This window comes from Phyllobates terribilis, unplaced genomic scaffold (genome assembly GCF_046119375.1).
Source record: "Phyllobates terribilis strain yellow unplaced genomic scaffold, ASM4611937v1 Scaffold_9__5_contigs__length_417890890, whole genome shotgun sequence".
NCBI lineage: Eukaryota > Metazoa > Chordata > Amphibia > Anura > Dendrobatidae > Phyllobates > Phyllobates terribilis.
In genome coordinates this window covers 90,465,309-90,481,249 of record NW_027362769.1, presented here as the reverse complement: position 1 = coordinate 90,481,249, position 15,941 = coordinate 90,465,309, and the positions used below count along the sequence as shown (strand labels likewise).

Sequence of the window (15,941 nt, the reverse complement as noted above, 5' to 3'; positions counted from 1 at the left end):
AGCTAGCTCGGGTGCAGACGGGAGGCCTGGCAGGGGAACGAAATGAGCCATCTTGGAGAAGCGGTCAGCGACCACCCAAATGACCGTACAACCGGCAGAGACTGGGAGGTCAGTTATAAAGTCCATTGCTATATGCTGCCAGGGGGCAGCAGGTACAGAAAGCGGAAGGAGGCGACCGGCTGGCAGATGTCTCGGAACCTTGTTGCGGGCGCAGGACACACAGGCAGAAACAAAGTCTATTACGTCCTTGTGCAGGGTAGGCCACCAGTAGTGCCGGGTAATAAGCTGGAGGGTCTTTTTCTGACCGGCGTGGCCAGCCAGTTTAGACGAGTGACCCCAGTGAAGGATCTTCTCCCGATCAGGTACTGATACGAACGTCTTTCCGGGAGGGAGACGATTTAGACTCACGGGAGCCACCTGCATTACTCTGGCGGGATCGATGATGTGTTTCGGATCTTCCTCGAGATCAGACACCAGAAAGGATCGAGACAAGGCGTCCGCCTTGACGTTTTTGTCAGCCGGGCGAAAATGAAGAACAAAATCAAAGCGAGCAAAAAACAAGGACCACCGGGCTTGGCGCGGGTTAAGTCTCTGGGCATGCTGGAGGTAAGCCAAGTTCTTGTGGTCAGTGTAAATTATTCCCGGGTGAAGAGCCCCCTCGAGCAGGTAACGCCACTCCTCCAATGCCAGTTTGATGGCCAATAACTCTCGGTCTCCTATGGAATAATTGCGCTCTGAGGAGGAGAAGAGTTTAGAGAAGAAGCCGCAAGTTACCATCCTCCCGGAAGATGATTTTTGAGTAAGTACCGCTCCGGCTCCAGAGGAGGAGGCGTCAACTTCCAGGAAGAACTGCTTGTTGCCGTCCGGGCGATGCAGCATCGGGGCGGAAGAGAAGGCCTGTTTTAAGGAAAGAAAGGCCTCCTCTGCTTCGGGCGGCCACTCTTTGGGATTAGTACCCTTACGGGTGAGCGTGGAAATTGGGGCAGTCCGGGAAGAGAAGTGCGGTATGAAGAGGCGGTAGTAGTTGGCGAAGCCCAGGAACCGCTGAATGGCCTTCAACCCCTCCGGTCGAGGCCATTTCTCGATGGCAGACAGTTTCTCTGGATCCATTCGTAGGCTGGTCTGAGAAATAATGTAGCCCAAAAACGGAAGCGAGGTCTGCTCAAAGAGGCACTTCTCGTATTTAGCGAAGAGGTGATTCTGCCTGAGCCTGAGCAGGACCTGACGAACGTCCCTCCGGTGAGTCTGGAGATCCGGAGAGAAGACCAAGATGTCGTCCAGGTACACCACTACGCAGGAGTAGAGAAGGTCCCGGAAGATGTCATTGACCAACTCTTGAAAGACGGCAGGAGCGTTACAGAGACCAAAGGGCATTACCAGATATTCATAGTGGCCGTCCCGGGTGTTGAATGCCGTCTTCCATTCATCCCCCTGACGGATACGAACCAGGTTGTACGCCCCACGGAGGTCCAGTTTGGTGAAGATTCTAGCCCCCCTCAGACGATCAAATAACTCCGGAATGAGCGGAAGGGGGTACTTATTCTTCACCGTGATCTGGTTAAGGCCTCTATAGTCTATACAGGGACGGAGAGAGCCGTCCTTCTTTTTGACGAAAAAGAAGCCTGCTCCCGCCGGGGAGGTAGATTTCCGGATGAATCCCCTGGCCAGATTCTCCTCAATATATTCGGACATCGACCGGGTCTCAGCAGCGGATAATGGATAAATACGCCCACGGGGAGGAGTAGTACCAGGTAACAGGTCGATAGGGCAGTCGTATGGTCTATGAGGGGGTAGTGTCTCTGCCTCCTTTTTATTAAAGACATCAGCATAAGACCAATAAGGAATCGGAAGTCCAGGTAGATTAGCTGGGGTAGGAGAAGGACGGACGGGATGGACGGGAACCAGACAGGTCTTATGGCAGTCCTGTCCCCAGCGAAGGACTTCTCCGGTCTGCCAGTCAAGCACGGGTGCATGTCTCTGGAGCCAAGGTAGACCTAGCAAGAGGGCGTGAGAGAGTCCAGGCAGAACATGAAAGGAGATACTCTCAGAATGCAGCATTCCCACCTGCAGAGTAATGGATTCGGTGATGAGTTGGATGGGGCGTGGTAAGAGACCCCCATCCACGGCAGCAACAGACAAGGGTACAGCCAGAGGTTTGGTGGGGATGCGGTATTTCTCTACCAGGGACTGTGAAATAAGATTCCCGGCTGCTCCAGAGTCAAGTTGGGCTAGTTCGAAATAACGGTTCTCCCCGCAGACGATTGAGACTGACAGCAGCAGAGATGGAGAGGATTTATTCTTGTCTAGGTCGACCTCTCTGAGCGAACCTAGACACAGGCGTTTCCCGACCTCTCCGGGCAGGCACGGATCCGGTGCTCCTTACTGCCACAGTAGAAGCAGCTCCCCTCGGCACGGCGTAAGTCCTGACGGGTTTTGACCATCTTGGTCTGGTCGACCTGCATAGGCTCAGGAGAGTGTACCTGGGGAGAGACGGATTTCTGAAAAGTAGGAGCTAGACGTGGAAACCTCCTCTCACGGGTGACCTCTTTGGCACGCTCCTGGAACCGTAGGTCAATCCGGGTGGCAAGAGTTATTAGGTCATCGAGAGTGGTAGGAATGTCCCGACCGGCAAGTTCATCTTTAATACGGCCGGACAGACCCTCCCAGAAGACGGATACCAGAGCGTCGTTATCCCAGGCCAGCTCCGAGGCAAGGGTACGGAACCGTATGGCATATTGGCCCACGGTGAGACTTCCCTGACGGAGGCGTAGCAGTGATGATGCGGATGAGGTCTTCCGTCCGGGTTCGTCGAAGACTTTCCGGAAAGCCATGAGAAAGGCAGGCAAGTCGGACACCAGGGGGTCTCCTCTCTCCCATAGAGGATTTAGCCAGGCCAGGGCCTCCCCGGTGAGATGGGACATGATGAAGGCAATTTTGGCCCGGTCGGAGTTAAACTGGTGGGACAGGAGTTCAAAGTGCAGGGTGCACTGATTTATGAAGCCCCGAGCCTGGGCGGAGTCGCCTCCGAAGCGAGGAGGTGCAGAAAGCCGGGGTCCGGGGTAGGATACCATGGTATTAGTGGACAGCGGAGCTGCCGGATTGCGAGTCATGGCACTGGCGGAGGTTGCTGGCGGAGCAGTCAGAGTGTCCAGGCGAGAATTGACATTCCGCAGGTGACCCAGGATGGACTCCTGTTGGGACCTCTGACGGGACAGTTCATGACACAGGTCCGAGAGCGAGGGAGCTTGGGTGCCACCGGGTTCCATGGCCCGAGCAAACTGTAACGGGTCTGGGAGGCGGAACCTCTGAGCTACTATACAAGGGGGCGGTCCTTGTAAGGGAGCGGGTGGCGACCAGGCAGGCAGTCACAGCAGGTGACCGGGACAGTCTCTAGAAGAATGGGCAGGAGGTCACGGCAAGTGACCGGGGCAGTCTCTGGATGAACGGGCAGATGGTCACGGCAAGTGACCGGGGCAGTCTCTGGGTGAACGGGCAGATGGTCACGGCAAGTGACCGGGGCAGTCTCTGGGTAAAGGGTTGGTACGACCTGTGGCGGCTGATGGTAGACGTGAGCTCCCAGGTGAGCAGGCGAGAGTCTCTGGATAAACGGGTGGTCACAGCATGTGACGGCGGAGCCTCCAGGAAGACCAACAGACAGGCGGCAGATGAGCGCTCCCAGGTGAGCGGGCAGAAGTCTCTGGACAGGCGGGTGGTCACAGCACGTGACGGCAGAGCCTCCAGGTAGGCTAGCGGACAGGCAGCAGATGAGCGCTCCCAGGTGAGCGGGCAGGAGTCACTGGACAGGCAGGTGGTCACAGCACGTGACGGCAGAGCCTCCAGGTAGGCTAGCAGGCAGGTAGCAGATGTGCGCTCCCAGGTGAGCGGGCAAGCTGGTCCATAGACAGACTGACAAGAGTTGGAAGGCAGACCGTCGGACCTCAGGCAAGCAGGCAGGTAGTTGATGTGCGCTCCCAGGTGAGCGGGCAAGCTGGTTCTTAGACAGACTGACAGGAGTAGTAAGGCAGACCGTCGGACCTCAGGCTAGCAGGCAGGTAGCAGAATATCAGGCAGGAATAAGACAGCAAGCTGGCAGGAATCTGGCAGGTATCTGGCAGGTAACTGGCAACGGGACCTGAGGGCTGAAGCAGAGTAGTGAACAGTGCAACAACATTGCTCGGGCACCTCCATTTTGGAGGAGGTGCCTAATATATGGTGAAGTCCTCCGGCCATTGGCCGGGGACTCCTTAGGACGGCGCGCGCGGCCCCTTTAAGAGGGAGGGAGAGCGCGCGCACCCTAAGCACAGTGGCCGGGAAGGAGCGCGCGCTGCCAGCAGAGCGGGAGGAGGACGCTGGGCACGGAGCAGAGAGGTGAGGGGAACAGCGTCCCTGCCTAGCAGAGGGCAGGGACGCCGGCGCTACACAAACAAGTCGGAAACCCGAACACGAACACGAATTTGAAATGCCAAACAAATTTGCTCAACACTAGTCATGATACTCTATTCACAAGTATTGAAGCCCAATAACCATGCAAGCACTGATGTCACAGTAGTGGGCTAATGTATATAGTGATATCATAGTACAAAGTGCATGCACACAATATTATGACAGCAACAAAATAATGCGCAGAATGATGTCACGTGAATTAAACAGTTGTTCTAGCGAATATGTTTGTTTCTTTAAATTTCTCTAACTGCTTTCTTGTTTATTAATTATGCTTTTACTTATATAGAGCCATCATATTCCACAGCACTTTTCAGTCATTATCATCAACGTCCCCATTGAGGCTCATAATCTAGATTCCCTATCAGTATGTCTTTGGAGTGGCCATCACAAAGCCCTGATCTCAATCCTATTGAGAATTTATGGGCAAAGCTGAAAAGGCAGGTGCGAGCAAGGCGACCTACAAACTTGGATCAGTTAGACCATTTTTTTGTGAGGAGGAATGGGCCCAAATTCCGACCAACTATTGTGAGAAGCTTGTGGAAGGATATCCCAAATGTTTGACCCAAGTCATTCAGTTTAAGGGCAATGGTACCAAATACTAATGAAATTTATGTAAACTTTTGACTTTGCAGTTAGTAATAAAAATACCTTAAAACATTCTCTCTCTTTCATTCTGGTATTTGGCAAATATTAAAAATTATGGTAATCCTAATTGACCTAAAATGGGAAAGGTTTATTCTGATTTCATGTCAGATATTGAAAAGAACATGCATATGTGTCTTTTTATATAGTTTATGAAAACTTCTGGTTTCAACTGTATATTCCCTGGAACACCTCATTCAAGAGGTGGTGAAAAGGTAAACAAAAATGTCTAAAGGTGTGCCTAATTTATCATCTGGCATGAACCATTGTGATAAATTTGATATATTTTCAGACAGTTTTATCTACATCTGCATTGTCTAAATATCACAGAGGATCAAGCCTGCATTGTCTCTAGGCACTGAGGGGCCAGGTCCTAGGGCGTCAGTAGAAGCTCGCAGTAAGAATATAATGTTCTTATAGCTTCCATTCCTGCCCTTTGCTGGACTTTCCATGAAACTCAATGTCTATTCAGGAGAGGTTGGGAATTTTCACAGACAGCACAAGAGAAGGGAGGGTAAGATGTGCAATGATCCAACTAGCTGCAACTTTAGAATCCACTAGGATGAGTTGGAAGTGATGCAAACAACTACTTGCTTAGTTGTTTGGCGGCTATGAACAGGGAGCAGATTCAGTGATCCTACTGATTGAAGGGAGGTTAGCACTAGAGCCCTGGAGAAGATTCATAAATATGTTCCAATGTCCTTTTCTTTGGTTTCCCAGTCATCTGGGCACCTCACCTATGAAGCAAAGTAGGTCGGTTACTGGGTAAGTGCCATAAAAGCAGTTGTGCCTGATAGCCTGGCAGTTCCACACAAGCATATACCCATACTGTATAGATATTTTAAAATACTGTATAAAGTAGAGATTTAAAAAAGAAAGTGTTAGCAAATATATAAGGTCTGTTCTTACAATGTATATCTAGCATTCATGTGCAAGAACATTTCAATGGCAACTGACATTCATTCATCCATCTCTTCTATCTTCACACAGGTATAACATCTCTGCTTGCTGTATTTCTGCTATGTTATCTGTTGCATTTTATTCAATATTTACTGATATACAGTATGTCTGTCCTTCCATCATTGTAAACTCTATCTGATGGTGAAAGGTGTTATACGGTGTCAGGCATAGTGTGTTAGGCATGTGTCTTTGATCAGCTATCCACTCCCTGGTGTGGTGACCCCCTGTTAATTTATCCACAAGCAGCTCCCACAATCCCTCTCACCTGATGCTATAGTCCTCCCTATATATCTAGATGCATCATAAGGGGTGCATGTGGTGTGGGGTGCATGCCCATGTCCTCTTCAGCAAAGTGTCCTATTCGACAAGTGTCTCTGACAGTCATTTCAATGGCAGTCATTTAGGGCAGGAGTCAGGTAACCCACACTTTGTACTCTCTTCTAACAATGTACTTTATTCCTGCGTCCATATTCCTGTGTGCTTTTTTCAGCCACATTCACTGCCCCATCCTCCCTCCATCACCACTCATCCACATCTGTTCCTCCCTCCTTCCCTCTCCCATGTACAGCTCCCATGCTCGTTTTAATTTCCTGAAAAATCTCACTCCATCTTATCCAAAGATATTGCGCAATAAACCATGTCACATATCCAAAAACTATTTGCGCTTTCTCTTTTTACTGCTACTACTCATTTCAGGGGATATCTAACCCCGGCCCACCCTCCGCCAACCTCAACCTCTCCCCCACCTCACATCGAAACCCTGCTAACCTTATTAACATCAGTTGTCCTCCTTCATCTCTCTCTTTCAATTGTGTACTGTGGAATCCACGGTCTGTATGCAACAAGCTTCCTTTCCTGCACAACTACTTTCTGACCAACTCTCTCAATCTGCTGGTCATCACTGAAACCTGGATTCAGGATTCTGACACTGTTTCCCCTGCCGCTATTTCTCATGGCGGCTTGCATTTTTCCCATTCCCCGAGACCAGCGAACAGACTTGGTGGTGGAGTCGGCTTACTCCTGTCCCCCTAATGCACCTTCCAGGTCACCCCCCCCAGTTTCATCACTCTCATTCCCTTCTTTTGAGGTCCACACCATCAGGCTCTTCCAAACCCTCTCCCTCAGAGTAGCGGTCGTATACCGTCCCCCAGGCTAACCCACCCAGTTCCTTGGCCATTTTTCTGCCTGGCTGCCGCACTTCATGTCCTCAGATATACCAACCCTTATCCTGGCAGACTTTAATATCCCCATAAACAGCCCCACCTGCGAATCTCCCCTTCATCTCTAAACTCTTGGAACGCCTGGTCTACTTCCACCTTACCAGTTACCTCTCCATTCACTCTCTTCTAGACCCATCACAGTCCAGCTTCTGCCCCCTACATTCTACAGAAACTGCACTCATCAAAGTAACCAGTGACCTTCTGACAGCAAAACATAATGGTGACTACTCTCTGCTCATTCTTCTTGACCTCTCTGCAGCTTTCGACACCGTTGACCACCACCTCTTACTCGCTATGCTCCACTCAATCGGCATAAAGAACACTGCTCTCTCCTGGTTATCCTCCTACCTATCTGACAGCTCTTTCAGTGTATCATTCGTTGGCTCCACTACTTCCCCCCTTCGTCTCACTATTGGGGTTCCTCAGGGTTCAGTCCTTGGCCCTCTTCTCTTCTCTCTCTACATGGCCCCAATTGGATAGACCATCAGCAAATTTGGCTTTCTGTACAATCTTTATGCTGATGACACACAACTATACACCTCATCCCCTGATCTTACCCCTACTGTACTACAGAACACCAGTGACTGTTTGGCCACAGTTTCCAACATCATGTCCACTCTCTATATGAAAACTCAACCTTTCCAAAACTGAAATTCTTCTGCTCCTGCTGTCTTCTAACCTCCCTAAATCTGATATCTCCCTCTCTGTGTGTGGCACCATAATAAAGCTGAGCCAGCAGGCGCGCTTTCCGGGCGTTGTGTTTGACACCAATCTTTCACCTTCCATATACAATCTCTTGCCCACGTTTGTCACTTGCACCTGAAGAACATTTATATAATCCGCCCCTTTCTCACCTTGGAAACAACAAAAACCCTCACTGTTGCCCTGAACCATTCCCGCCTTGACTACTGTAACTTTCTATTAATTGGCCTCCCCCTCACTTGACTTTCCCCTCTCCAGTCGATCCTTAATGCTGAAGCCAGGGTCATCTATCTGGCTAACCGTTACTCAGATGCTTCCGCTCTGTGCCAGTCATTGCACTGGCTGACCATACATTATAGGATCTCATTTAAATTGCTTGTTCTCACCCACAAAGCTCTCCACAGTGTGGCAACCCCCTACAACTCCTCCCTCATTTCTGTTTATCGGCCTACCCGTTCTCTATGCTCCGCAAGCGACTTTCAACTAATATCCACACTAATCCGTACCTCCCACTCCAAGACTTCTCCCAAGCTGCACCTATTCCTTGGAATGCTCTACCCCAAGAAATTAGGACGAACAACAACTTACACAGTTTTAGGCGCTCCCTAAAAGCACACCTGTTTAGGGTGGCCTATCACGTTCCCTAATTGAAATCTTTTTATATTTTTATAGCCCATTCATTATTTCTCCAAACATAAGTCTCCACCAAACTCCACCACACCCAAAAGCACTACAAATACTGGCTGGTGACGAGCTCATGCAGCCTTTATCTATCCCTCATTTCCTCATGATGGCTGGACCATCATTATAAATAAGCCCCTGTACTTTGTGTCACTCCCACCTCATTGTAGACTGTAAGCTCTTACGAGCAGGACCGTCGTTATTTTTGCTTTAATTATTGTATTATCTTTAACGATGTTACTTATGACTGTGGTATGTGAACCTCTGAATTGTAAAGCGCTGCGGAATATGTTGGCGCTATATAAATAAAGATTATTATTATTAGTAGCAGTAGTAGTACATAAATCACAATGGAAAAATATTTTTGATACTAACCTGGGTTTGAATTTCCCATTACAGTTGGAATCTGGAAAAAAAAAAAAAAATGTGCTATACAATTTTCTTATTACTAATCATATCAGTTGTGTATCATTAAAAGGAATTTGTCAAAAGTTTCATGCTGCTCAAAACACGGGTACACTAGGTATGTTGTTCTCTGAAACACTCTGGCGTTTAAGAGAAAACATAGTTTTGAGCAGCCAGAACTATAGGGATAGACGAGACTAGCCTGGCATCGCCCACTCTGCTTTTGTTGATTGACAGGTTCCCTTTAAATTATATCAGTTCAATATATTAGAATATAAAGTATTAATCAGATTTTTTCTATTCTTTCTATAGAGTGTAGCAGATACTATTTTACATTTTATTCCTATTATTAAATTTACACTTTAGTCCCCTTAGTCAGTTCCTAGTCCGCTCCCATTGTTTTCTATACATCCCGCTTACTCTATGTTATTTAAAAAATGCAAACATTCCAGCCTTTCACACACAACAGGATTAACACACAGCCTTTGCAGATACTTACAGAATACACCCATAAAAATGTGTTACCTATCACATGGCAGTGACAAAGTAATTTTCATTATGGTACAACATAGGGTATAAGAGAGCTTGTTTGGCTTTTTCTGAGGTAAAGCATTGCTTAAAAACAGGCAGTGAAATGTTTTATCTCGCAAAAAGAATCAGCTGCGATCCCCTGCTGTAATGTCTGTATAATCTGTTGCTTCCTCCCCTGCCCAGGAGGTGTGGTATGATCAGACCATGTTCCTATACAGTTAGACACAGCCATTACACAGTACGCAGCAGGGGCACATTTATAAGATTATCTCAGCACAGGGACATTTTATTTAATCACATCCAATTGTGGAAATTATTATTATTCCAAGATGAATTGATTAAAATTAACTTTTGTTCGTGGGAGAACCTCTTTAAAGGGAATCTGTCACCACTTTGGAGTTATCAGACCACTACTATCAGCATACAGGGTATAGAATTAAAGAATTAAAAGCTGAAATGTGTCATGGTTTCTGTAGCACAGTAGTAAGACACCAGATTTTCATTTTATAATGTCAACCCCTGGCTGAAGTTGAATATCAGCACCAAAGAATTAAAAGATCAAATGTGGCATGGTTTCTGTAGCACAGTAGTAACACAACAAATTTAGCTTTTATAATATGAACCCCTGTATGGAGCAGAATATCAGCATCAAAGAATTTAAAGCTGAAATGTGGCCTGTTTTATGTAGAATGGTAGTAACAGAAAAAAATAGATTTTTTACTGTGGACCAGCCCTGGATACAGCAGAATCTCAGTGCAAAAGAATTACAACCTCGGATGTGGCCTAGTTTCTGTAGCATGGCAGTAACAGAGCAAAGTTATATTTTATCATGTTAACTACTGTATGGAGCTGAATATCAGCACCAAAGAATTAAAAGCTGAAAAGTGGCATGGTTTCTGTAGCACAGTAGTAAGACATCAAATTTTAATTTTATAATGTCAACCCCTGGCTGGAGCTGAATATCAGCACCAAAGAATTAAAAGATCAAGTATGACATGGCTTTTGTAGCACAGTGGTAATACAACAAATTTAGATTTTATAATGTGAACCCCTGTATGGAGCAGAATATCAGCATCAAAGAATTAAAAGCTGAAATGTGGCCTGCTTTATGTAGCACTGTAGTAACAGAAAAAAATAGATTTTTTACTGTGGACGAGCCCTGGATACTGCAGAATCTCAGCGCCAAAAAATTACAAGCTCAGATGTGGCCTGCTGTATGTATCACGGTAGTAACAAAAGAAATTAGATTTTTTACTATGGACGAGCCCTGTATACAGCAGAATCTCAGCGCAAAAGAATTACAAGCTGAGATGTGGTGTGCTTTATGTAGTGCGATAAGAACAGAAAAAAACAGAGTTTCAAGGTGTACTCTTGCATGAAGCACAATATCAGCATAACAGAGTTCTATGCTGAAATGTGGAGCTTGGATGTGTGGTTTGAAGGACAGAGCAGAGTCAAGGGTTATGCTGAGGCAGTGGATTTCCAGTACTGGGGAAAGCGTGGTGTCATTTATTGTGATAAATCAGATGGGGAAGATACTTGCAATGGAGGAAAGATGATGAGTTCAGATTTGTCCACATTGAGTTTGAGGAAGCGAGAGAAGAAGAAGGAGGATATGGCTGATAGACACGCTTGGATTCTGGACAGCAGAGAGGTGACGTCTGGGCCAGAGAGGGAGATCTGAGTGTCATCAGCTTACAGGTGGTACTGGAAGCCATGGGACTTTATGAGCTGTCCCAGGCCAAGGGTATAGATGGAGAAGAGTAGGGGTCCTAGGACAGAGCCTTGAGGGACTGCAAGAGAGAGAAGGCAGGATGAAGAGGTAGTGTGGGAGTGGGAGATGCTAAAGGTGTGGTTGCAAAGGTATGAGGAGATCCAGGATAGGACAAGGTCTTTGACACCAAAGGAAGAGAGAATCTGTAGTAGGAGGCAGTAGTCAACTTTGGCAAAGCCAGAGGACAGATCTAGAAGGAGGAGTATGGAGAATTGTCTGTTAGCTTTGTCTGTAAGTAAGTCATTAGTAATTTTGGTCAGGGCAGTTTCGGTGGAATGGTAGGGACAGAAGCCAGATTGTTGGTTGTCGAAGAGAGAGTTAAATGAGAGGTGAGAGGAAAGTTCAGCATGAACATGTTGCTTAAGGAGTTTGGAGACAAATGGGAGCAGCGATATGGGACGATAGCTGGACAAAGCGGTTGGGTCGAGGGATGGCTTTTTGAGGGATGAGCGTGATTGTGGCATGTTTGAAAGCCGAGGGGAAGGTACCAGAAATTAGTGATAGGTTGAATAGATGGGTTAGGGATGGGATGAGTGTGGGGGTGAGGTTGGGGAGGAGGTGGGATGGGATGGGGTCGAGTGCACAAGTGGTGAGGTGTCATTTGGAGAGGAGGCTAATAAGCTCTCCTTCAGTGATGTTGGAGAGGCAGGTTATGAGAGAAGGGCAGTGGTCTGGAAAACAAAGGGGTTGTGGTGGTCAGACAATAAAGGCTTGTCTTGTTTGGTCAATCTTGTTTTTGAAGTGTGTGGCAAAGTCGTGATGAGGGAGGTCGGAGGGGGCAGTGGAGGGCGGAGGAGGGAGTTAAAAGTGTTGAGTAATTGTTTGAGGTTGTAGGATAAGGAAGATATGAGGGTTGTGAAGTAGGCCTGTTTAACATAGGTTAGGACTGATTTGAATGTGAGAGTTGCTAGTTTGAATACAGTGAAGTCATCTTGCGAATGTGTTTTCTTCCAACGCTGCTCTGCAAGCCTGGACCCTTGCGGAAGTTGTTTAGTGAGGTTGTTGTGCCAGGGTTGTCTATTGATTTGTCGCACTCTGCCATGCAGAAGAGGCTGTTACACTGACAAAATGGCGCTAAAACAACATGTCCGCTCTTTATATGGAGAGGGACATGTGACTTCAGCAGCCAATGACAGAAGCCCTTGTGTCTGGACGTCATAGATGGTTCCTGCACCCTGATTGGTTTGTCAGAATCTCCACACATTAAGATAAGAAAAAAAAATAAAAAAAAAGATTAACAGTTCGCAGCTACTCTGACCTCTCCCCACCCCCTCCCCTCATCAAACACATCCCCCTGTTCATCATACAGCACCACTATCCTAGCCAAAGTCCTAAAAAATACAGTAGTGGAAAAGCGATAATTTACCACACTTTTGCTGAAATTGGCCAATTTTCAGTAAAAACGCTCGGGTGTCCGATCACAAATCTGAATGTGCAATGTTCGTGCTGAATTTGAAAAAAAAAAAAAATGTTTTCCGAACATGTTTGCTCATCTCTAATTATGATATCTATGTGTGTTATTAAAGGGAATCTGACACCAGGTTTTTGCTATTCATCATGATATAGAGACAGAGACCCTGATTCCAGCAATGTGTCACTTAGGCTATGTTCACATGCCCAGAAATCATCAATTATAACGGATTCAGCAGTAATCCGATGACAAAAAAATTGTGCAGACATAACTTTTATGTTGAAAAAAAAACTGATTACAACTGGATCCATTTTTTTAACATTGAAGTCTATGGATAACTGATCTGTTAATTAGTTATCTATTTTTCTCTCATTTGAAAAGGATCCATTTTTTGCTTACTGGATCAGTTGCAAATACAGTAGATGATTACTTGAAAATACACATGTCCAGTAGTATATGTTAAATATTTATTTTTCCACATTCAATAAGCAAAAAACATATCCTTTTCCAATGGGAGAAAAACTGATGGCTATTTACCCGATCAGTTTTCCAATTAAAAAAATATGCAAAATATTAAATTTCCCAGAGGAGCATTGCACGGCGAATAAGCCTCCTTACCTTGACAACAGATTGCTACTGGATCCTTTCTAACTGTTGATTACTGTTCATAGCCTTAGTGTAGTTTTTATAAAATCACTGTTTTATCAGAAGGAAATTCTCAGTGTAGAGGACTACTTGGCCTGCAGCCAGGCAATCCAACGTCGCCCAAACCACTGATTGGCAGCTTTCTGCCTATGCACAGTGTACACATAAAGCTGCTAGTCAGGGATGTGGGTGGGGTTATACAGAGCTCAGCATTAAGAGAACTGGTAGATCTGCAGTGATTTTATCAACATGACTGCAAGGAGCCCAGTAAGTGACAAATCGCTGGAATTAGAGACCCCTACATTATGCTGCTCTGAAATGGTGTATCAAAAACCTGGTAATATAGCTCAATTAAGGGGAATCTCTCTTTCTTTCTCTCCATTACTAACCCCTGGGCTTGATGTCATCTGACATTACACAGCTGACATCAACCCCCAAAAATATTACCCTGATTGCCACCGCAACAGGGCAATCGGAAAGAGTCGGGCAAAGCACCAGAATTGACGCATCTAATGAATGCATCAATTCTAGGGTGGCTGCGGGTTGGCATTTTTAGGCTGGGAAGGCCTAACATCCATGGACCTTCCCAGCCTGATAATATCAGCTCCCACTGTCTGCTTTACTTTGTCTGGTTATCAGAAATGAAGGAGACCTGATTTCATTTTTGTAATTATTTATTTACTTCCCAGCAGCGACCTGGGAGTCAGAGATGCATCCAGGCATCTTCCCTATGCTGTTCCCATTACATTTGAGTGCTGTTTCCATCCATATCAGCGATTTTACTGCCCCCTCAGCCCTCCTGTTTGGGTGTGACAGAAAAATGCTCGAGTTTCCCATTGACTTCCATTATACTCGTTACTCGACTCAAGTGGGTCCAAGCGTCTGACCGGCTCGATTTAAATAACGAGCACTTGAGCATTTTAGTGCTCGATCATCACTAATCCAGATTCCAATGTCTCCTGAATCTAGACTTATCGGCCACTTTCAGCGCCCAAGCACATGTGCATATAGAGACTTATACAAATGTAGTATATATAATCTACTTACACATAAATATTTACAGGACACATACTTCACAGACCAATTGTAAAGGGTGTTTCATTAAAGGTTGTTAAAATATATCCATCCTATATATACTCTCACTGCGGGGGGGGGGCATCCCGTTCACCAAATATGTCTGTGTATATGCTGATACTCATTTACACCTAGAATATGTATAGAGGATGTCACCCAGCAGCGTCTCTACTCTACTACTACTAGTTTACTATGTCCCCTTCGTATAGCAATGACCTTTGGAATAGTGATAAAGCCATGCAATGATCAATTGACCCCTGGGCACACTGCCACCTCAATGGGTGAATATTAATGAATAAACTCAGTATATATTATTTGATTTAACAGGATATATAGACAGTGATAGGACAGTGTGTCTGGATGGGAAGTGTATTTCCCTATTAGTATTATTGCTGTATAGATGTGCTGCATGTATCAGAGATTATATACATTATATCTATGTGGCATTATATCTATGTGGAGATTATATACATTATATCTATGCGACAAAAATGTAGAGCATGTGGAATTTCACATTATTTGATAATTAGACACTAGATTGTTACCAAAACGTAATTATTTTAGGGTTTTACATTATTAGATTTTCTTTTATTTACTCTTAATAGCACATATGAAACGCATACAAATTGTCGTTCATATACCCTTAAAGTAATAATATTTGGATGCACTAATATAGGTTGTGACGATATGGAAATAAATACAGAATCTGTTTCAAATTATGGTTATCCCATTTTTTAAAATAAATAATTGTCTGTTATCCTAAAACAACTCTATTGATGATAAAAATATTGAATTTAAAATTATAGAAAGGCTTCCAGGACATTGCACATACCTTCCGCTGGTGCAGAGAGATCAGTGTCTGTTCTGGACTGTCCAAGCTGATTGTACAGAGAAGTAGAAGAGCTGAAAGGATATGACGAGCGACGGCAAACAAAAATGAAATAGTTGGTGGGGAAACACACGGGTCTTAAGTTTACAAATACAACAAGTTAACTACTGTTGTTTCAGCAACAATGCACTCCCTGCCAAGCCGCGCCCTAACACTCCTACTGGCAAAGAGTCAGCAATCAACATATGACGACATAACAGTCAAGGACTGCAATTGTGTGCAATTGGACTGTGTTGTGTATGTAGATTTTCATCATATTAACATTTATAGTGGTTTATCTCTGATAGGACATGGCACAAGCGTTTTGTTTCAAATATATACATAGGTTTGAGCAACAAATGTGCATCTTATTGTAGCTACAGACAGCATAGAGGTAACAATTTCACCCAGCCCTGGTAGGAAAACTGTCTTGGCTGATTAAACCCTCACACCACTTAGTGTGCTGGAGGGTTTTCATACATGTACTAAAGCATAATAATAATAATAATTTTTATAGCGCCAACATATTCCGCAGCACTTTACAATTTTAGGGGGGACTTAAACAAACAATACAGAATAAGCATT

At 45.5% G+C, this 15,941-nt stretch overlaps 1 protein-coding gene across 1 annotated transcript in view; it reads right to left on the bottom strand.

Annotated features, from left to right (window-relative positions):
• The window catches only part of LOC141161300 (uncharacterized), a 40,216-nt gene extending 24,643 nt beyond the window's left edge, over nucleotides 1-15,573 (bottom strand). Inside the window, exons 1-2 of the mRNA XM_073646113.1 lie at nucleotides 15,321-15,573; nucleotides 9,024-9,054 (exon numbers count right to left, since the gene is read on the bottom strand). The gene's annotated coding sequence lies outside the window, so the exon portion shown is untranslated. The remainder of the gene's footprint in view (nucleotides 1-9,023; nucleotides 9,055-15,320) is intronic.
• Between the last annotated feature and the right edge of the window lie 368 nt (nucleotides 15,574-15,941).